Here is a 21,437-nt window from a genome sequence, read left to right on the forward strand (position 1 = left end):
GAAGGCTGAGGTGGGAGGATCCTTGTGAGTTTGAGACCAGCCTGGGCTACAAAGTGAGCTCAAGGCCAGCCTGAACTGCATAGGGAGACCCTATCTCAAAAAAGACAAAAAAAAAAAAAAAATTGTGAGCTCACATTAGAAAACCTATCTGTTACCATCCCTGGACGCAGAGAGCAGTTCTGCTGTTCCTAGTGCAAGGCAGCTGGAGGCAGAAGTGTTACCCTCTTGTCCTCTGGACCCCACCCTGCACTGTTGGTGATGGCTGATGAGCATGGATATTGGGACCTTCCTTGTCACACTTTCAAAGCAGGTGACGATCTCTTTTGGTAAGTCTGACCCAGGATAGAGCTAAAGCCCTTACGTCCCGAGGCAAAGTTGGTCACTTGGCTCACCTCTAACTCGGGCACTGTGGGGAACACCATTTCTGTCCCCCACAAAACACATCTCTGGGGCACCTGATTCATAACCTTGGTGCTCTTGGCCTCTAGAAGGCTATAAACCCAAAAAGCTGATCTTTCATTCATGCTTTTGTCACAGTGGCAGGAACCCTTCATCTTTAGGCCTTTTTCACTTTAAGGATGTGTCTTTCTCTCACTCTGTCTTCTGTGATGGCCCGAGTACTTCTGGCTCGCTCTGCTCCTCCAGGATCTCTCTCCTTCCCCACAGGACCCCTCAGATAATGAGGCTCCTGTCTTTACTGCTCCCCCCCCCAACTCCCCAAGTCCAAACCCCTCAACTTGAGCCATCTAACCCATCAGACGGCCCCACTTCCTCTCTCCCCGCTACTCCTGTGTCGCCTCTCCCCGCTGGCTCACCGTACTTGGTCTCACATGTTTCAGCTGCCTAGCAGACAGCACGGTGCTCAACCGCCATCTTGCTGTCCCATGCACCGCGGTCCCCAGCAGCCATCTTGCTGCAGCTCACATGGAGGACAGGCGCCATCTTGTAGTCCTTCAGCATGTGTTCAGCTGCGGTGATCTTACGGGTCTCGTGGTAACCAGTCACAATCTTGTGCTTCCCTGTCACAGTAACGAGTGGCCATTTTATGGTCAATCACCCTGTAATTGCCCACAGATGCCTACTGGGCAGTTGGCTGCTTGGTGGCCATGTACACCTCCCACTCCACAGCCTTCTCAGCCTCAATCCCTTTCCTCCTTAGGGAAGAGGCTGGTCCTGAGGGAACAGTTCATATTCACATTCCTTTTTTCCTTGCAGAACTATCTCAGATTAACCATAAATTAGGTTGACCACAAAGTTATATTAGGAAATTTAAATTTATAACTGTTATAATTTACCCACAAAATTATATTAGAAAATTTAAATTTACAACTGTGATGATTTACATTTCAAGGCTGTTTATGTGATTCTGAACACCACCCTCAGCTCACAAGGGCGGGCTCAGCTATGGCAAGCAGCTTGAGAGGAAGTGGATCGTAGACATAAAGCACATCCTACTGAAAATGACCCTGGATCTGCTATTCTTATTTCAAGAGATCTCCATTAATTGACTTATAAAAAGGTTCACACTAGTTTATTTATTATAGTTTAAATTGGCCAAATATATTTGAGTGCGCTCTGATTTTGTAAGATGTCTGTCAGTCTGTCTGTGTATCTGTTGTCTGTTTGTCTAGTCTGTTTGTACTATACAGATCACCTATCCATGTTTGTCCATTTTCTGCTCTGTAAACTGCTGTTCCTTTTTATTTGAGTTCAACAATCTTTTCTCTTTTCCTTTTTCTTCTGCATTTTCAGATCATATAATCAAGGTTTATTTGGATTATAGATTTAAGAAGTATACTTCCCAGTTGGGCAAAATGATGCTAAAACCAGTTAAACAAAATCCCTTGAGATGAGGATAGCTTAGACAGGACTTGTATTGATGGGTAAGAAGGTGGCTGCCTGGAACTCTAACCAGTTCTTATTAATTAATCAGAGGCCCCAATAATTTCCATAGCCTTATGGGAGACGCCCCAGCTAAAGTTCACATGGCTAAGACAATTCATTGTTGCTGATCTGATGGTATTAGTGCCTTCAAATGTAAAACTGGTTAATTTATGATGATAAATATTTTCTTTCAGATCCAGACATCTGCCTTTTTTTTGTGTATCAGCCAAGAGATTCAAGTCAAACCAACATGAGATCACCAAATGATAATTTTTAAACAAAATTTTATGTAATACATATGTTATATATGTGGCACTATACTTAAGAGATGCTTAAATATTGAGCAGTCCAAACAATTCATAAATTTCTTTAGTGACATCCTATTAAAGGAATGTGTTACAAAATGTCATCTCCAATGTTAAATACCCATGGTTAACAGAAAATAGCGGTTCCATTTAATGTTCTATGTTAGGCTTTCTGCCTCTACTACACTGTACTGTTATCAATCTTTTCTTCTGGATGTTCAACAACTAACATTTAGACATAATTATAAATTCCTTTTAGATGTTTTTTACTGTGATCCACCAGATCTTTTCCAGAAAAAGGTTATATGACTCATTTGAGGCTATAGATAACCTTACTCAACTGGTCATAAATGACATCACAGCTGATCTCTCTCTTAAATAAAAAAGGGGAAATTAATAAAACAGGCCACCCTGTTTTATTAAAATCAGGTGGCATTAGACATTCTAACAGCACAGGAGGTACTACGCAACTGCAAAAATTAATGACAAATGAATGACATGTCAGTTTCTAAAATCCCTGGACCTTATCCTTAGCCTCCTTATGGGAAACCATTACTAAAAGTATACTCATAATTATCCTGTTGATTCTATCATTTGGTCCTTGCATACATAATTGATTCTTTGCCTTTGTCTCTTCTAGACTTAAAGCTGTACACCTACCCAAAATAAAAATGCCTGCTATCTACTGAGAGTCACTAGTTAAAAGCTCTGCAGAGTATCCCTAACTGCCATTCAACAACTTTTCCCCCTTTAGCCTAAAAAAAGCCACATTGGTCATCAGCCATTCCCCTCATGGAAGTTCAGGTTACTTCTTCAGAGGAAAAAAAGTTACAGGCAGCTGAGTCAGTTAAAAACATTGCAGGCAGTCAGACAGGTGCCAGCACAGAGGACCAAGTATCTTGTGACCTTGGAAGAAACAGATACCTCCCTCTGTGGGCCAGATCCCAGGCAAACAGCTAAATTTTTCCTTCAAACCCCACAGGGAGACCTTCTTAATATGGTTTTTCATGTTTTCAACAACAGAGATAAAACTTAAAAGGAGGAAAAATAGCAATCTGATCATTTAGCAGAGGCGCTTGGAGCTCTAAGACAGGTAAACCAAAGCAAAGCAGAGCTGCCAGAAACCCTCCTGCACCATGCTTCAAGTGTGACAAGGAAGGACACTGGGCAAGAGAATGTCCCCTCTGCAATCTCAAGGGCCATTGGAAGAGTGACTGTCCTAGTTGCCAGGGTGCGGGTAAGCCATCCTCTAACTTCTTGCCCTTACAGGAAACTCCATCACCACCAGATTCATCATTGACTGATCTCGGACTTGCTGCTGAAGATTGATGGGGCTCAGAGCTCACAGCCCCCCATTAAGGCGTCCTTCTCAGAGGCCCAAGTCCCACTGGAAGTCTCAGGTATGACATTCTCTCTACTTGTGGACATAGAGGCCATGTATAGTGTTCTTCCTGAGTTTTCAGGCCACTATATTAAGTCCTCAGTCTCTATAATGGGTGTTGATGGCCAACCTATGCAGCCTTTCCAGACAAGGCTTATTTCATACAGGCCCCAGACTTGCTTCTTCTCTGATTGATCCCATAGTTTGAGATACCTCCAACCCCATACCATGCCTATTTTAATTCATCTCAGGGATTCTTCAATTTTTCCTTGTGTTCCCCAATAACCTATAGCTCCCAAACATTTACAAGGATTTAAAACTACAATTAAGTGCCTTTCAGACAATGATTTTCTTAAACCTACCCATTCAGCTTATAATGCTCCCAGTATTCAAGCCTGGTAGCTCTTATTGTCTAGTGCAGGACCTTGGGGTAATCAATAGTGACATTATTCCAATCCACCCAGTGGTGCCAAACCCTTATACCATGCTCTCTCACATCCCTCCCTCCCTCCAACACTCATTTTACAGTCATAGATCTTTAAAATGCCTTTTTTTATTCCTTTGTGTTTATGCAGACTGACCCAGACACTCTGAGGTCTCAACAGCTCACATCTGTCATCTCTATAGTAAAACCTCTCCTCAGGGACATGTGGCACCCCCTTCCTTTCCAGATAGATATTACACACATGCCCTGTCACAAAACTCTCAAATATCTTCTCACCTTTGTTTGTACTTTTTCAGGATGGATAAAAGCCTTTCCCACAACCAGGGAGACTTAATAAAGTCTTGTTACAAAAATCATCCCAAGGACTACAACTAAAATGGAGTGGTCCCTACCTGGTCTTCATCAGAACTTCAACAGTGGTCAAGGTCGCTGGACTGCCATCCTGATTACACATCACTCAAGCTAAGCAGTGCCCTCCCAGCCCTGAATCTAACCATCCTGAGTGATCATCTCATCTTCTATCGCCCACCCATCTCCGTCTCACGAAGGCCTCACAGCCACAACTCTCAGACTAAGTCATGTTTTATTATCCAATTTAGTTCCTAATTCCTTACATTCTATTAATTACCTTTTTTCAGCAGGACTCTCAACAGTTTTTCCTAAAGACTCCCACATCATGTGTAAGATCATCTTCATATTGTTCTATGTGACAACTGTCTTAGTTCTCTCTACCCTCAGCTGTTTGGTCAAACATGACATCCCTGAAGGTCTAGGCTCTTACCTTCCCTATAGTGACACAGCCATGGCCATCCCCACTCTCTCATTCTTTCCAGCTCAGCTCCTGGACCAGAGACAAGCCCTACCTACCTACACTCTTAACTCTTACCCTTTTAGATGGAGGAATAATTACCCCTCATAACTTCACTCCTCCTAACCCCACACTTAGTTTTTAGAATTCTACCTCACCGTGATAATGATTCCACCTCACCGTAGTCCTGATAAAATGACATATCTAAATCAAAGGCACCTTTCCTTCTACCTCACCTGGATCCTTAAATATGATAGTGGCCTGCTTCCTCATGGCACCTTGTCTCTTTGTTTTCTAGTCTAAGATGCCAGCATTCACCAATGATAAAGTTGTCCTGGCTGAAACACCTGGCACCAGCTTCTACATGGGCATCAACCATCATCCCATCAACTCTTCCTGAATCCAAATACGGCGCCCCCTCCTTTCAGCAGGAAGTAGTAATAGAGAGACTTGGCCCTTTTCCTAACAATACAAAGATGGGAATGAAAGGTTCTTTGTCTCAGTAGAAACATGGTCTAACATGGCAGAAGGCCAAGCAGGAACGCCTACCCCTTCCTGCTTCTTCCTCAGCCTTAATTGCACCTCCCCTTCCTGTTTGTCTGCACAGAAAATTCCAGTCAGCTCCTCACATGTCATCAATGCTCACCCTAAGAGCCACCCCTGTCAGAGGTTATATGCAATTCCGTGGCCCACGTTCTAGCAGAGAAAGCCAGGCCACTGGTGGTCCTGGTCTCCTCTTCACTTCTTTGGAATAAAGACTATTTTTACTTTATATTCTCTTTTATCACGCCTAAAATTCTTTCACTCCTTCTTCCCCATTACAGCGTCTTTCTTCCTTTCCCTGTGCACATGCAGAAAATTCCAATCAGCTCCTCAGGCATCCTGTGCCACATCTGCTCAAAGGTCACATATACCCCATGCCACTATGTGTGGTCAAAGAAGATAGCTCAGCCGCCATGGATTGTGTGCTCCTTTCCATGTCCTCAATAAATGTTTTTTTCTTTATCTCAATAAAGATAAATGGTTCTTTTTTTACCTTTCGCTTCTCTATTGCACCAGAAAACTCTAACACCAGCTGAGACTGGCTCAGGTGTTTAAATGGTATCGTCAGAAATCTCGACTGTTGCGTCTCCACATGTTGGGCTCATTGCTGGGCAGTCTCTCCTAGTAGAAAGATGAGTCCCAGCAGCTCCACACTAATATCCCTCAAGTGTAACAAATCCAAAAGAATAATGAAAATGTGTTATTCTCCAGAATCCCAGTAAAAGCCTTAAGATAGTTTTTTTATGCCCAATTCTCAAGCCATTACTGTGGTGTAGATTTCAGGTGGTTTGATTGGCTGGGTTTGGGTCACATGTCCAGCCCTCAACCAATTACTGTAGTGGTGGAAAGAAGTGTTCTGATTGGCCAGTCTTTGCCCCTCACCTCCCTGAATCCCAGAGGACAGGAGTTTTTCTAAGGCCACTCCAGTGCTGTTATCTAGATCAAAGAGAGGTATGTGGATAAGCAGAAAAGCAAGTCCTCATCCATATAACTTTTTTTTGTCTTTTAAAGACAGGATGTCACTGTGCAGTTCAGGCTGGTCTTGAGCTCACTTTGTAACCCAGGCTGGTCAGAAACTCAAAACGATCCCCTTGCCTCAGCCTCGAGACTGCTAGGATTACAGCACATAATGTTGTCAACTGTACTGCAATCACTTATGAACAGTCTGTAGGCCCCTGGCCCAGCTGATCACACAAGTTGAGGCTCTCTGACCATAAAATGCAGTTTGTAATATGCTAATAAGTAACCAAGTCATCTGAAAATGACTTCCACAAAAGGCTCATGGGTGCAGCTTTGTCCTTGGGTAGAACCTGAACCTCTCTGTGGAAGACAGAAGACCACACAGACCCTTAATTGAAATGTTACCTCTTCCATTTCATGAACTCACTCATTATTCATGTGTTTGCTTAAAAAAAAAAAAGCAAATATTGAGCATCTATGGTATGCACGGCTGTGAACCATACAAAATGCTTACCCTCCTGGGTCAGGGAGGTGTGAGTGGGGAGAGGGAGACAGACAATAAACAAACAGACAAAGAAATAAATAATTTCACATAGTGATGATAAAGGTAAAATCAGTGCATGTTGCTAGCAGGGGGCGGGGTTTGGGAAGACCTCTTACAAGGGGTGCTATCTGCTTTGGCTCTTTAACAATTATTATATTTTTCTCTTTTAGAGGGTCGCTGCTCCTCCAACTTCCTCATGCTGAGGGTGTAAAACAGCTACCAATCTCCTGTCCTCTGCTCAGACAAACGGACAGAACAGTAACTCTTTTCCCAGGAAACTAACAGGCATTCCTAGCAGGATCCGCAGCAAGAGCTGCAGGTAGAGCTCTCTGGCTTCATTTCTGCAAGAGACAGAAGCCAAGAATGCCAAGGGTATAAAATAAGCATGGGAATCTCCTTATCCATTGTCCCCTTGGATCTCTCCCTCTCATTGTCTCTCCCTCTTTCTCTCTTTCTCTTTCTCTGACTTGCAATAAAACCCCTTTCACACCTGAACGAGGCAATCACAGGCCCCTCCATCTCCTTCTGAGCTAGTGTTGAATAAGCACTTTCTTTCCACCATGCTTCTTGTGCTCCTTGGGGAACAGCCAGTACTGTGGACCTGAGCGCCAGGTAACAATGTGAGACTAGAATCCTGAAGTGCAGTTAGCCGTGAGATGCTTCGTGTGTGACTTCACAGAAAGGAGGCGGAAAGTACAAGGGCTGAGGTGGATTCCTCCAAGGCCTGCCAGGAGGCCACTTTGCATAACTGATGTCAGGCAAGTTATGAAGCCTCGATAACCACTGCAAAATAGATGACCAGACCTATCTACCCTGGTTGCTAGGAGGATTCCGCTAGGCAACAGTTACAAAAGGCAAGTGCTGAGTCTGGCATACAATAAACACCAGCTAGTAGATAGAGCATTATATTATTTTTTCCCAGTGCCTGGGATCCTACCCAGAGCCTCCTGCATGCTAACCACTCACTCTCCCACTAAGCCACATTCCCGGAACCAAAGGATAAAATTATTAACTCCAGAAAGAAAGAATTGGCCTGGAGCCTGAAGGGTGAGAGAAAAGGAGTTTTATGGTTTATCCTTCCAGAATCAGGTGATATCATCAGGACACAGTGGTATGAGAAAGATCCTTATTCTATCATGTCTCCAGGACACCTTCAGCTTTATTTAATAGTTTATTACTTAAGGCCGCAGCAGCCCCAGGGGGAGAGCCACCAGTGTCTCTTGAGATCCGCACCATGTTGGAACTTAGGATGCTGGGAAACCGAGCAACCAGCCTGCCTCCCTGCTAAGCAATAGTGAACCTACTGCTGCACGGCCTAGAGTCAAACATCCCACTACCCCATCCCCTTTTTTTCCGTTAGCAAATGGGAACCAGAGATCTGAGCATCTCTTGGGAGGTTGACCATAGCAAATAAGGGGGATTTCCTTCTACCATCTTTTTGAAGCAAATATTTTTACTACTGTTTTGCTTTATTCTGATTAATGGTACTGTTCCATTCAATATTCTGTTTTGATAAGTTCTATAATGTTCTGTATTTCATTTTATTTTGCTATACGTGATTGAGAGAACAACTATTGTAATGATAACGAGATATACTGTGATACCTATTGTTGTTATCCCAGTAACCTGCTGTGAAGTTCTGTACCAATTTCACTACACTGTCTCTACCTCCAAAATCATTAAAAAAAAATTATTAATAGTTTAATAGTGAAACAGCTAATTTTGTACAAATTGTAGAAACCTGACTTTATTGTTTCACGAAGTTAAAGAATGAAATCTTGGACAAGAAGTCATGCAGGGCCAGGTGTGGTGGCTCACACCTGTGATCTCAGCACTCGGGAGGCTGAGTGGGGAGGATCACTGTGAGTTCCAGACCAGCCTGGGCTACAAAGTGAGCTCAAGGCCGGCCTGATTTGTGCAATGAGACCCTGTCTCAGAAAAGATTTTTTAAAAAGAAAAGATAAGTGTTTATTGGAAGGAAAAAAAAAAAAATAGTTCCAGGGTTTCCAGAAGCCCTGCAGTATTTTCTTCAATCCTGGTCTTTTATACATAATTAGAGGTTGAGAACATTTTAGTGATCTAGTCATCACCCATCATGGGTGGTTCTGTAGGTTTAGAATAACCAACTGGGGTTTGGGTTTTGTTTCAAAGAAAGTCCATCTCTCAACTGGCCTAACTGAAAGGAAACCAGTTACTCTGCATTTTAATTTCTTCCAAGCCCAGCCTGGAGGTAGGAGGAGCCATCCACCGACTGTAGCACTGTAGCACACTCTGCCTAAGCTCGGGTTTGCTTTTATATTTCTGAGCTTGGCTAGCTGCATGGCTTGCACTACCTGTAAGCCTGGTGTGAGTAACTCGTTTCAGCTGTCCCTTTCACCGAAGCGTTCTCCTGATCCCTTTTAGTAGCTTGGCCTTCCTAGAGCACCTACCATGAGCCAGGCATGTTTCTGGGTTCTCATGCCAGGGCCCTCCCAACTAGGCCTGTCACTGTTATAAATGTCATTTTACAGAGAGAAAAGCCGAGGCTCAGAGCTGACAGTCACAGGACTCAATGACAAAACCAGGACCTCAGCAGGCTTCATTCCTGGCCTTTGATGCCAGAGTGGCTGGGTGGGGTGGGGTCTGCCATACTCTCTTATCCCCATCATTCTCCGGGTGAGGGTTTCAGGGTGGAGAGAGGCTTGAAGGACTGAGTCTCCTCTCCTGTCCCAGCCTGTTCCCTCCCACTGCTGACACTAACTGGTAAAGAGGAAGCAGGCCTGGAGGTGACATCATGGCGACAGGGGACAGGGCCCAGAGGTGGCCCGGAGGGGCCCTGGAGGGGCCCGAAGGTGGCGTAGTAGCCTGTCATGGGTGGTGGCCAGCATGGTGAGGCTGGGGCCAACTCTGCACAGCCGTAAGATCTAGCTGGAGGTGCCGTCGCCCAGCCCAGACACCAGCTGTGGCCACATCCCTACCTGCAGCTAACAGATGCATGAGAGACAGTGTCTTCCCCACAAGCCAGGGACAAAGACAGGACACTTTTGTGGGAGTTAAAGTTGTCTGCACACAGAGCCCGCACGTGGTAAATTTAAACCCACAAAGCACAAGGCCCAGTTCTCCAGCTGTGTGGAACCAGAGCCCCCATTCCCCATCCTGAGGAAGGAAAGAGGAACGGGAGGGACAGAAGCAGGCTGCGGACCTCCCCCAAGCGCTGTGAGGATCAAACAAACACTCAGCCTCTGCGGAGGTGCTTGCAGGGGTGCAGCCAGGGGATGCAGCACAGGCAGAGCCTTTCCTGCTGGCCTTTACTTTCCCAGAAGCTGTGTGACTCAGCCATTATTAACCCCTAATAGCACAGGCGCCTAGCCTCTGTGTACACTCTTTCTTGTAACATTTTTTGTCTTCTAAACACCTACCACATCCTACTGATTGTTTTGCCTCCCCGCCCCCACCGCCTACCTTGTGATCTGACCAGCTGGGTATCACCCCACCCCACGCATTCCTGTGGGTAGCAGGCTCCTCAGCTGGGCCCACCCTCACAGCTGTTACCTTGGTTTTTGCATCTAAACTCAGCTCTTAGAATCTAGGCCCAGGCCCTGTCTCCTTTAGGAAGCCCTTGGTGCAGTTCCCACACTGCTAACAGTGCCTTGAGGTTGAACATCAGCCCTGGGCAGTGGTTTCCAGCTCGCACCACCTGCCAGGTCACCTGGTGACAAATTCCAGATGTGTCCCTCTCTGAACACAAAGCTGGGCCCTCAGCGCAAGGCCAGGACCTCCAAACCTTTTGTCTGACAATCAGGTTGAAAGAGAATCATAGACTCCTGGGGTCGTCCCCCCCAGGCTCCCGAATCCTTATAGCTGACTTCTCACATGGAGCCCGGGAATTGAGAAGTGAGGTCTGTGGGTTGGAAGAGGCCAGGGAGGCCTTGAGGACCGGCTGGAAGGGACGGAGCAGAAGTCCAGGCATCACCTTGCTCATGGGGCAGCAGCTGCAGCCTGCTAAGCCTCTGCACTCAGAAGCCTGGAAGCCCAGAGCTCCAGGCCAGCGCTCCACTGTCCTCACTCTCCAGATGAATCGACTCCAGTGCAGAAAAACCCAGCCGCTTGGGCAAGGACCACAGCTAATGAGCGGTCTAAAGGTCTGGGAGTGTGGTCAGTGGTAGAACTTGTGTCTAGCCATGTATCAGGCTCTGGGTTCTAGCTGCGACTCTGCAAAAACCAACCAACAAATCAAAAAAACAAAAACAAAAACAAAACCCAACTCCCAGATCTCATTCCAGAGAAGTGAAGAGAGAGAAGCAGGCTGGCCTGGAAATCCGCCTACAGGCAGGAGGAGCAGGTCCCCGTGTGCTGCCCCAGACCTTGGGAGCCTCACCCACAAGGGCCTGACAGAGCGGGTGAGGGCCCAAAACCTGGCCACTTTATTTGAACCCCAGCTCTACCACCCACTGGCTGTGGGACTTCGGCTACATGCTGGTAGCACAACCCTGGGAGGCTGAGGCAGAGGCCTGCAAGTTCAAACCCAGCCTGGGCAACTTAGCAACTTGGGGAGACCCTGTCTCAAATTTTTAAAAAGGAATTGGGGGCTAAGGATGTAGCTGCAGGCCAAGTGAGACCTCAGCCATGTGACAGTGACCACTGAATGCATATGCTCTGGTTTCCATCACAGATGCCACACACGGGGTCATTCAAACAACTGAAATTTATTTTCTCACTGTTCCAGAGTCGGGGAGCCCACAGTCAAGGTGTGGGCAGGTTTGGCCTCTCCTGTGCCTCTTCCTGCCCAGGGTGTCCTGACAGGATCATTTGTCTGTCTTCTGTGGACTCATCCTTGGGTCATGATGTCTTTTTATTTTTCCAGTACTGGAGTGTGGGTCATAGATAAACTAGCTTAACCTGAGGTTATTGCAGTGATTTTGTGCTCTCCTAGGCCATGTAATTGTTGGTTCTGGAGGAAGTCTTACAAATGCTAGTTTAAATTAATCTGTGACCCATACCAGCGATGGAACCCAGGGCCTCTGCATTGAGTTTCATACATTCTCTAGTCTTTTTTTTTTTTTTTTCCAAGGGAATAAAACAGAACAGCAAAATGAAACAAAACAAAACACTGGACAGTAGGAAATCCACAATAGTTACCATATTGCATATTGTTACCCACTAAATAGATGCTCAGACTTCCTGCCCCAGCCTTGCACAATCACTCAAACCACACAAATGTCAGTTGCTTCTCTACTTCCCTTATGATTTTCTCAGCCTGCGTCACATCCGTTGTTTGTGGGTAGGTGTTATGACAGGGCCAGAGGAGGCTTCCTTGCGGGTTCTCCCCGGCCAGCAGTCCCTAGCCCTTTTTTATTTTCTATTTTGAGGCAGGGTCTTGCTAAGTCACCTGGTGGCCCAGGCTGGACTTGAACCTGCAGTCCTCCTGCCCCAGCCTTCCAGAGTGCTAAGATTACAAGCGTGCACCACCACGCCTGGCTTCTTTGTTGTCTTCTAAGGACACCAGTGCCGTCAGATCGATCCTCACCACAGGACCTCATTCACATTATTATCCAGGCTGTAATGATGGCTGTGTCCCTCTTGCCACTGCAGGACAGGCAACTGAAAGTACAAACATGCTGCTGAACTGTGGGCACTCATCTTCTCAGCCCAAGGTGACCTCAGGGCAAGCAGAGAGGGATATGGGCTCTGGGAGGAGGATGAGCTCCCGCAGAGGGCTCCCCCAAGACCCCACTCTCCCGTTCCATCATCAGTTTCTGCCAGGTGTGCCCATCTTGTTCAGTCCTCAGGGACTGCTTTCCTCTCCTCCTGCCAGTAGCCAACACCCTATCTACCCGCCACAACCCTGAAAGCCACCTGAATTTCCTGAACCTCTTGGGCTGCAAGCTACAGAAATTCACTGGAGTAACTCAAGGAAAAAAGGGGGACTTGGGGGTGGCTCAGTGGTAGAGGACTTGTGAGGGTGCATAGATCCCTGGGTTTGATCCCCCATACCATGTATCCAAAAGAAGGAAGATCTTAAGATAAGGATCCAGGAAGATCTCCAGGAAAGCAAGGATTACCACTGTTTTTTCCATCTTTTTGAGACTCCGTGTCTCTCTATGCGGTTCAGGGTGGCCTTGAGCTCTTTGTAGCCCAGGCTGGTCTCCAACTTGCAGCAATCCTCCTGCCTCAGCCTCCTGAGTTACAGCTGGGATTACAGATGTGTGCCACCATGCCAGACTTTTTGATTATAATTCTGTAGGGAATTGATTTGGGCCCCTCAGCTGTGCCCTTCTTTGGTCTCTGCTGGCCCTATTTTTGCATATCTGGTCAGTTGGCAGGTTATCTGGGCCAGCCTGGATTAAAATAGCTCAATAAGGATGACTGTCCTTTCCTCCCATTCTCTCTGGACCACCAGCATCTGACTCATGCTAGTTCTCAGGGCAGAGGCACAATTGCAAGAAGACAGGAGGCACTGCGAGGCCTTTTAGACCCCAGTTTAGAACTCGTGTGATGTCACTTTCCGGACATGCCACTGGCCGCTGCAAGTCTCGTGGCTGCCCAGGTTAGGGGGGAAACTGACTCCACCTCTTGCCAGTCAAAAGTCCAAGTCAGGCACCTGGCCCTCCCTTTCCTCTCCTGGGAATTCATCCTGTCCTGTACTCCCAGGCTGTGTACTTGTTCACACGGCTCACTTTCCTGTGGGTGGGAAGCAGGACACCCTGCACGTATCACACTTGGAGGGTGGAACCACGGGGTGGGAGCTGGAGTCTAGCGGAGTCTGTTCTCCAGCTGTCGTCGTTTCCATCTCTCGTTCACTCACTCAACACCTTCATTTGGCATCTGCCTTCGGGGCAGAAGTCCCAAGAGCCGACAGTCTGAGGAGATGGACATTAAATCATCAGGCAAATGAAAGGTATTTATTTGTGCATTAGTATTTTGTTTTGTTTTGAGATAGGCATTACTATGGAGTTCAGGCTGGTCCTGACAGCCTCCACCACCCCCTGCGCCCCCCCCAGTGCAAGGATTATAGGCTGGCCAGCCAGCAAATAAACATTTAATAACGCAACAGGAAATAAAGGATGTGTTGTGAGGCGGTGTCTTGGGGGTGAAATTATAAAACGAGTCATGCCATGAGGGGCTCTGAGGAATGTGAAGGTTTGGGGGGGCCTATGGGTGTCACAGTGCTTCTCGAAGTGCTGTTTATCAAACTCATCCAAAGGGCAGTGAGTTCTGCAGCAATCTGGGCCAGAGGGGGTCTGGACGCTGGCTGGTGGCCGAGGGGGAGGCTGCAGTGTCACCCTGAGGTCCAGCAGGCTGTGCAAAACACCCCCTCCCTGCAGCCTCCAGAAGGAAACGAGTTCCTTCTCCTCTGACAGAGGCTAGAAAGGGAGTGCCCGCTGTGGAGGGCACGGGTGGGAAGGACACTGCTAGATCTTGGGGCCTCTGAGCCAAATCCGACCCTTGCAGGGATTGGGCAAGGTCCCCAGGGTAGCCTGGAATCTACCATCCACACATAGCAGCTACGGGATTATTAGTTTTGCACAATTAGGATTCGGAGCTGCCCTGTATCATACAGTGGCCACTGACCCCGGGTGGCTTGTGCTGTCAGTTAAGGTGCTGTGACCCCAGGACTCTGGGGGGGCTGAGGCAGGAGGGTTAGAAATTGGAGTCCAGCTTAACAACTTAGTGATTCAGCATAAAGGGGTCTCAAAAGGGCCAGGGAGCTGGCTCAGTGCAGAGGAGTTTAGAATTCAGTTCCTCCGGGGATATCCATGGCCTCAGAGTCTGTTCATGGCTCAGCGGTCCCACCTCAGGAAGTGCTATTTTAGGGTAGATCTGGTGTGTAGGGTAGGGCTGGCCCAGGCCTGGGCTTTGGAACTGGTGTCACAATCAGGCTGTTTCATGTTGGTTGAGCTACTGCCCGGGATTCACTGTGTCTCCTACCTGACACTGTGGAGAGGTGGGGGCCCTGTTCCGGGCCTGTTATCCCACCTCTGCAGGAGGCTGAGGAAGGAGGATTGTTTGAGACCAGCTTGGGCAACTGAGCAAGAATTTGTCTCAAAAAAAAATTATAAATGAAGGACAAAGAACTGGAGATGGGGCTGGGGGTTTAGTGGCATAAGCACCTGCCTTGCAAGCAGGCGGTTGTGAGTTCGATCCCCAATACCAATAAAAATGAAAAAGACAAAAAAAAAAGAAAGAACTAGAGATGTACCTTAGTGCTTTCTGGATTTAATTCCCAAAACAAAACAAAAACTTAAATCATTTTATAAGTGAATAATATTTTGATCGTGTCTATTTCACCCAATCAGTTCTGAGTAGAAATGATGGAGGTGAGAAATAAAATAACAAAAACCCAGGAGATGGCAACGCTGTAGCCCAGAGCACAGGCATAGTGGATCTCCCAGCCTGACTTCCGGTCACCCCTATGCCCAGCTCATTACAGGTTCATGAATATGCACTGCATGTCATGAATATAATTAAGATTCGAGTGTATTCTGGGACACTTATGCATGGCCCTAAGCAAGATAAAAGAATGCCTTGGAGAAAGCAGGTTGGGCTATGATGAAGGAAAATCACAAAGGCATGCCCTTCTTGGTGTCGGCATGCCGTTTACACCGTTCAAATCCCAAGGACTTCTACATGGGTTCTGAACAGTGGTGCTGCGATCCCACAGCCCAGGCTGCCCAGTTTCCAAGAGAAGTCTGCGCACAGGGTTCTGGGAGCTGTTCTGTGCATGCGTTCCGGGATCTTGTACTGAGCAGGTCACGCTAGCTCCGTGGGAGGCACCTAAACTACTGTGTCTGGCCTTGAAATTGTAAAGTCTGATTTCTCTAGGCCTTTTTATTGCTGTTGCTACTTTTGTGTGCTTTGACCTGTACACCATGCTTTTCTATCACCGTGGCACATTTCTCTCTCTCTCTCTCTTTTTTTTTTTTTGTCTGTCCGTCTTTCTTTTTTTTTAAGTTTTATGTATTTTTTGGGTACCAGAGATTAGTCTTTCTTTCTTCCTGTCTTTTGAGATAGGGTCTTGCTCTGTAATTCAGGCTGGTTTTAAACTCACTGTGTAGCCCAAGCTGTCCTCAAACTCACAGCAATCCTCCTGCCTCAGCTTCCTGAGTGCCGATATTACAGGTATGCACCACCATGCCCAGCCTTCTGTTTGTGTTTTATCTTTAGGGGTGCAGACTTGCCCTGTGTACAACTTCCTGTGAATATCAATAAATGTAGCTGTGGGGCTGGAGATTTAGCTCAGCGGCATAAGCGCTTGCCTTGCAAGCAGGCAGTTGTGAGTTCATCCCCAGTACTGATAAAAAGGAAAAAGACAAATAAATAAATAAATAAAAATAAATGTAGCTGCTCACTGCTTAATACTGGATATAACATAGCAATTCTTTCCTTGTTGTACACAAAAGCCTGGACTATAATTGGCCTATTCAGCTGTAACAGAAGGGGTAGGGATGAAGCTCAGTGTGAAGATCCCAGGTTCAGTCCCCGGTACTTCGGAACAAAGAGAAAAAGAGAGGAAAAGAAGGAGGAGGAAAAAGGAAAGAAAGAGACAGAAGGAAAGGAAAAGAGAAGAAAGGGGAGGAGAGGAGAGGAGAGGAGAGGCGATTCAGCTCGGGGTTCCAAGGTGATGGGGTTGAGGTGGAGGGCCTCACCTCTGGGGTGATCTTACTGTATGTAACACTTCCTGAACAATCACCAAGGTGATAAGTGAAAAACAAAGGGGAACTTCTCAAGTTGTCACCACCCCCACAAAAACAGGTTCTGCACCTCCAGGAAACATTAGAAGGCAGGGACCTGGGACCACGGAGTCTGTGACTTCCTGCCTCGTGAGATCAGAAGGGATGTCAGCTTGTGCCACCCTGTGCTTCCTCCTGTCACCTCACACAAACAGGGCTGCTGGTCCTGGACCTAGAACTTCACTGCTGCTTTGAGCCCAGCGAGCCCTTTCTCTTTAGAAGTTACCTGCCGCCGGTATTTCATTGCAGGAAGGCAAGCTGTATGATACAGTGTTTCCGCCTGCTGCCCCCAGTCTCACTGTGCTGAGTACATTTGTTGAGTGTTGGGACCCATTCTAAAATTTCCCATTCATTCTTTTGAAAGCAGAACTTGAGTGGAATTTTCCACGTGAACAGATATCCCCAAAGGGTCTAAGAGTTCTGGGAATCCATCCTATTTGATTCCGTGGTGTCCCAAGTTCTGGATCCTGAAAACTTGAATAAGGAGGCAAGTATGACCAGGCATTGTGATGCATGTTCTGTAATTCCAGCACTCAGGAGGCTGAGGCAGGAGGATTGCTGTGAATTGGAGGCCAGCCTGGGCTCCCCAGTGAATTCAAGAACAGCCTAAACTGCTTATTGAGACCCTGCCTCAAAAAACCAACAGAACAAAATTAAGGAAGCAAGTACGAATCTATTTTCTTATTCTTTGTATCTTCATTGAAAAAACAACATGGCTTTAGCATTGTTCTTTCTCTTCCTGTCTTTTTTTTTTTCCTTTCTGTTTTTAAAACTAAAATGTGTGCCTTGGCTTGGTTTCCCACTCATCTTGATTCAGGGACCACTCACTATTGCTTCATGCCTCTGGCTTTAGGCCAGAGGCTTTTCCTCCGTGTGTGTATGTGTGTGTGTGTGTGTGTCCCACTTCCAAAGGTTCCAACACTCTAATCTCCACAGAGCACTGGGGGACTCGGGCCACACCTAACCATAGCAGTGGCCCAGAGCAGACGGGCTCTGTCGTCCAGCCCTGCCCCTCCTATGTCTTTCCCACCTCAGGAAGAATCTCTTCCTTCCCTTCCACCAGGCCAGAACCACAGAATTGTGTGTGACTCTATTTCTTTTCCATCCCCTCCCATTCAATTGGACTGCAAATCCCTTTGCCCCATCCTGTAAAGCACACCTAGGTGCTGGGTGTGGGAGCACACACCTGTGAGCCCAGCACCCAGGAGGCTGAGGTAGGAAGATCTTCTGTGAGTTTGAGATCCTGTTTCAAAAATAAATAAAATAAAATACGTCTAGAATCTAATCGCTGCCCACACCAGCCATGCTGGCATGAGCCCGTCCTCTGCCTCCTTGAGCAGCCTATTGGGTTTCCAGTTTTTACCTTCATGCCCAACAGCCTGTGTTCCCCACAGAGCAGCCACAGAGGTCACGCTCCAATATCTTCTAACCTCAGTGAAATGCCAATTCTTCGCCATGGCCTACAAGGGATAATGGCCTACCCTTTATCACTGTCCCCGTCCCTCTATCCATTCCAGCCTCACTGATCCTTTTGTTGTTTTTCAAGTTCTCAAGTGCATTCCTGCCCCTGGGCCTTTGCACTTGCAAAAGAATCTATGCCCAGGATTTTCACAGTTCACTTCCCTTGGATCTCTGCTTAAACACTCCACACCAAAGGTGATTTTTCTATGTCTGCTTCACCAGATTCTGCTGTAGGAACAACCCCCAAATCGTGGTGGATTATGTGGTCATTCTTCACTCACATTACAAGTGTTGACTGCAGGCCAGCCTGAAGTCTTCTCTACATGTCTTTGTCCTGGGATCATGGAGAACCCCTGGGACAGAAGCCATGGTGACCACAGAAGAGCCAGCGACAGAACAGGCCAACAGCTTTGCAACTCATGCTCAGAATCAGCCCACCTCACTTCCACTCACAGCTCACCAGGGACCAGGCCTGCTGTTGGGGTCAGGACAGGGGGCTCCATGTTGCAGGGACAGAGGAAAGACTCCAAGAAAAAAAGCTAAACAAGCTCTCCAGCCCCACTCGCCCTTGGTCAATTTACAGTCACCAGTCCTCCACGCGCCCGGAGGACACAGTCCTGGCCCCACCTCCGTGCCGGACACATCACCCATCCCCAGGTGTGGGCTGTGAGGACAGTGCCTGGGTTACTTCCAGGGCACCTGAGGCCGTGTTTTGGATTAAAAACTGGTGGCCAACTTAACACCAGCCAGATTACATCAGCACGGTGCTGAGCATAGATGCTCCACCTGAGGAAAGTTGCCAGCATAAATTGGTGGAGAAGAAGGGAGGTGTTGAGGGTTGAGGTGTTGTAGCATTGTGGGTTCTCCTACATGTTGCTGTTTGAGCCGTTGGTTTTCTTGGAGAAGCTCTGGTCCTCACATCGAGCATTGCTTCCTGGCTCCGGAGAGGAAGATATGTGCTGCTTGGTCTCCAGGATAAACTTATCACGCTGCTTCCTAGCACATACCCGACTGTGCTTATTGTGGGAGGAGCTCAGGGCCTCCGTGTCACTGAGGATGGCTGTGGTGCCTTTCAGGACAGCCCTGGTCTCTGTTGTGAGTGTGATGTTGCAGCTCCAGCATAGAACCCTCATCCCACCAGCACAGCTCCTTCACCCCACTGGCATGGACTTTTTGGCTTCCACCGCTGACCTTTGTGCCTTCCCGTCACGGATCTGTAAAGCAGACTGGCGTGAGTCCTTCTTCTGGGCTTTAGATCTCCAGCTGGACTCATGGGAGGCATTGTCATGAGCTCTGGATTTTCGTCTGGGCTCATGTGGGACATTGCTGTGGGAGTCAGACCCTTGGCTGAATATTCTGTCTTTGGTATTACAGATAGATTTCCTGCAGTTTCTTGTGCTAACTCTGGGTGACCGTGATAAAAATAGTATTATAAACTCCATGTCCTGGTTCTAATTGTTCTGTGCACCACCCTGACTAAAGCAGGCCAGTTCTGCTGAGCACAGCGATGCTTCCCCAGGCCTGCAGCTGTCTGGTGGGCGGCTGGGGTGGGATAAAAGGCCTGACACTCGTGCCTTTGTCATATCTGTCCCCTGTGCTGTCCTAGCCGTGGGGTTAGGTTCTGCTGGGCTTTGCACATAGACTGTGGACCATTGAAGAAATGTGTCTGAGACCCCGACATGGTGATCTAGGCCCGTGGGAGCTGGACTGTGTCCTGCTTTCTCAGCAGCCCAAGCACTGGATGTCCTTCCCTGTCCCATGGCCGGAGCGTGTATGTGGGAGATGTTGCCAGTGGGAAGGGCAGCTCGGCAGACACTGAGAGAATCAGACCTCCTGTTAGTCCACCACGCTCAAGGCCGGGATGTGAGGACAGAGGCGCCAAACACACGAAAATGCACCAAATCTAGGACGAGATGACCATGACCGCCCATGATCCAAACCTGTTGTGTCTCTCAGAACAGAGCCTCTGGCCATAGGAATGACCGGACTTTAGTTCACCCCAGGAATCAGCAAAACCCTGCCACTTTCTTCAGTCTACAAGAGCAGTTTGGTTGTGCTCTCAACTGACCACAGGCTCCCTTCTCCTTAAAGCCTAGAGTGGCTGCGGCCCTTCCCGGGGGAGAACCCCCTGCAGCCTCTGAGATCTGAGCCATGTTAGAACTTACGAAGCTGGGAACCAAGCAACCAGCCTGCCTCCCTGCCAAGCAATAGTGAACCTACCGGTGTACGGCCTAGAGTCAAACATCCCACTTCCCCTACCGGCCTTCTCCTGTCCCCCATTAGCAAATGGGAACCAGAAATCTGAGCATCTCTTGGGAGGTTGACCATAGAAAATAAGGGGGATTTCCTTCTCCATCTCTTTGAAGACAAATGTTTTTATTAACTGCTTTGCTCTATTCTGATTAATGGTACTGATCTATTCAATATTCTGTTTTGATAAGTTCTATAATGTTCTGTATTTCATTTTATCTTGATATACGTGATTGAAAGAACAACTATTGTAAAGATAACAAAATATACTATGATACTTATTACTGTTATCCTGGTAACCTGCTGTGAAGTTCTGTGTTCTGTGTCAATTTCACTGTATGATCTTAGTGGGCTTTATTCTGTCTTGTTCTGTTGTATTTTACTACTTTCAAAATAAAATTAAAAAAAAAAAAAGCCTAGGGTGGCAATGGGCAAGGGGTCCTGTCATCCGGTTCCCATAGCCTCCACCCTGCTCTGACACCGCACCTGCCTCCCTCTCTACCACCTGTGTCTCCCCGCCTCCCGCCCCAGCGTGCCACCTCTTGTTCATGACGCATCTCCTGCATCTGGGACGGGGGCAGCACGTAGTAAGTGCTCAACAAACATGTACACAAGAGACCAAAGGCCCAGGACGGGGAGACCAGAAAGCTGTAGGAGCCCAAAGAGGGGCATTTCACTGAATTCCTCGCCCTTCCTCAGGGCTCAGAGGTGGGGAGCAGTTGGCAGGGATAATCCTGCCAGGCTGGGCCTTCCCAGAGCATAGTAGCTGAATTACTATTTTGGGCCAGGAAGATTACTATTTTGGACCAGGAATATTACTATTTGGGGCCAGGAATATTACTATTTGGGGCCAGAAACATTACTGTTTTGGTCACTGATGCCCCTAATCTCCTGCTAACCCTCACTAGATCCTTGACCCTCATCTCATTCTAGTCCCATTCCCGAGACTTTCCCACATCCTGACCCCTAACTCTGACTCCATCTCAACCTTTGCCCTTCCCTGCTCTCAACCCTGCCTTTTGTTTAGTTTTATTTGAGACAGGGTCTCACTATGTAGCCCAGTATGACCTTGAACTTGTGGCAACCCTCCTGCCTCAGCCTCCTGAGTGCTGGGACTACAGGCTGCACCACTATGCTGGGCCTGGC

The 21,437-nt window shown here is 47.5% G+C and overlaps 2 long non-coding RNA genes across 3 annotated transcripts; both read left to right on the forward strand.

Moving 5' to 3' along the window:
• Positions 1-3,095: 3,095 nt before the first annotated feature.
• Positions 3,096-5,595, forward strand: LOC134472051 (uncharacterized). Its single transcript, XR_010041876.1, has 3 exons — positions 3,096-3,282; positions 3,459-3,589; positions 4,312-5,595. It is a non-coding gene; the product is annotated as an uncharacterized LOC134472051 (long non-coding RNA).
• Positions 5,596-13,480: 7,885 nt separating this feature from the next.
• On the forward strand, positions 13,481-20,579 carry LOC134471987 (uncharacterized). 2 transcript variants are annotated; one of them, XR_010041797.1, is made up of 3 exons: positions 13,483-13,747; positions 17,111-17,245; positions 18,264-20,579. It is a non-coding gene; the product is annotated as an uncharacterized LOC134471987 (long non-coding RNA). The 2 variants fall into 2 exon arrangements; XR_010041796.1 differs by lacking the exon at positions 17,111-17,245 and having other exon boundaries at positions 13,481-13,747.
• The last annotated feature ends 858 nt before the right edge of the window (positions 20,580-21,437 follow it).

The sequence above is a fragment of the Cavia porcellus genome, unplaced genomic scaffold, assembly GCF_034190915.1.
Source record: "Cavia porcellus strain 051 isolate PalLab524CR breed Dunkin Hartley unplaced genomic scaffold, mCavPor4.1 scaffold_21, whole genome shotgun sequence".
NCBI lineage: Eukaryota > Metazoa > Chordata > Mammalia > Rodentia > Caviidae > Cavia > Cavia porcellus.